The sequence below is a fragment of the Chinchilla lanigera genome, unplaced genomic scaffold, assembly GCF_000276665.1.
Source record: "Chinchilla lanigera isolate Chin_1 unplaced genomic scaffold, ChiLan1.0 scaffold00008, whole genome shotgun sequence".
Taxonomy (NCBI): domain Eukaryota; kingdom Metazoa; phylum Chordata; class Mammalia; order Rodentia; family Chinchillidae; genus Chinchilla; species Chinchilla lanigera.
The window spans coordinates 12,065,512-12,067,324 of record NW_004955409.1 but is presented as its reverse complement, the minus strand read 5'-3'; positions in this window follow the sequence as shown (position 1 = coordinate 12,067,324).

Genomic DNA, 1,813 nt, shown 5'->3' with positions numbered 1-1,813 from the left:
TTAACAAAATCCTTCCCTACAAATCCTCAACTCAGAGCATGATTTGGGGAACCTGACCCAAGACCTGGGCTTAATAAGAATATAAACAAAATGCTATGGAAGCTCAGATGGCGTGATGGGCTCTGTCGGGGGATGAAGGATGTCTCTACAGGAGGAGGCTACGTGCGCAAGGTCTCTGAATGTCTCTTGGATCCCCCCAGACAGATGGGGCTGGGAAGTGCCGTGACACATCTGGGGGAAACAGACATGGGCAGGGGCAGTGAAGGAAACGGTGGGGGTGAGGGGGACAGGAGACATGGGGACAAAGAGGTTGGGACTCTCTGGTGACAGGGCTTGAATGCCACGGAGAATCTAGGCTGTAAAAACATCTGCCCCAGGTGCCACAAAAGGTTTGTGAGCGGAGCGTAGCATAGCAACATCGCTCGGGAAAACAGAACATCCGACAGATGGGTGAAAGAGACCAGAGACAGATGGGAGAAATCAGTTTGGGGTCCTTATGCTACCCCAGGGGAGCACGAGGAGGGGCTGACGGGGTTCTGGGTATGGAGATGAAAAAGAAGCGATGGTTCTAGAGGACCAGTGATGGGACCTGGAAATGAAAGGAGATGGTGGAATGAGGGAGATCCAAAGTGGCTTGGGCTTAGGTTTGGACCAGGGAGAACCAGGAGGACAGTGTGGGGCTGGGGAGGAGCCCCGAGCTCATTTTTGGATGTGATGACATTGAAGGAGCCACCCGGAAAACAAAGACTCCAATAACTCACAGAAACTTGAATGAAATCCGAGAGTAATCCAAGAATGGATTAAAACAATTTGGGATATTTATCCTCAGAAGGTTCTAGTTCCAGGTGAAATCAAAATATCTTAAAAAGAGCCTATAAAAATCAGCTCTCTGGTAAGAGGCAAAACAGCAGGAACCCCGGGCACCTTTTAGGAGCAAGTGCATATAAAACTCACTTGGGGCAAAGGCCCGATGCTTTGGTTCCGCCATGATTTTACTTTGCTGATAGAACGTTAAGTGGGCGTCTGTCTGACCCGTAGACTGGATCTGCGATGTTAAATCTGTACAGCTGCTTGGAGAAAGCCGGCTCCTATGCTCACGGTGCTGAAAGCCAGAAGAAAACAGTGCTTTTTGTGCCTAATGTAACGAGCCGCTTGTGAAGCGGATGCTGGAGCAATCATTCCATCAACCTCTGGCCCTTCACTATTGCTGTTCATTTGCTTAAGGTCTTTCATTGATTAAAAAAAAATCAATCAACCTGCCCAAGTGGGAATGGCCATCCCTGTACTGTGTTGACATTTCATATGGCCCACAATTTCCAAAAAAAGTACGATGATAGTGCGCGTTTTATTTATTTATTTACTTATTTATGGCGTTGGGGATTGAACCTGGGGCCTTGCACCTGCTAGGCAACCATTCCGCCACTGAGCTACCTCCCCAGCCCTTTTTATTTTGTTGTGATTTTTTTTTTTTTTTTTATTTTGAGGCAAGGTTTTGCTAACTTGCCCAGGCTGGGTTTGAATTTCAGTCCTCCTGTCTCAGCCTCCCAAATATCTGGGTTGAAGAGTGTTGTTCCACTCAGTGCAGCTGCAATAGAAATTTATATTTATTTTCATTGTTTTTGCTTTGTTTTGTTTTTGTCTATGTTGTTGTTGGTATTTTGCTCGTGTTCTTTTTTATTATTGTCTTTAAAATAAAAAAAGGCTCAGGGCTGGGGATGTAGCTCAGCGGCACAGCACCTGCCTGGCAAGCGCAAGGTCATGAGTTCGATTCCTGGTACTGGAAGAAAACCAAAAAAGAAAAAAAAAAAGGCTC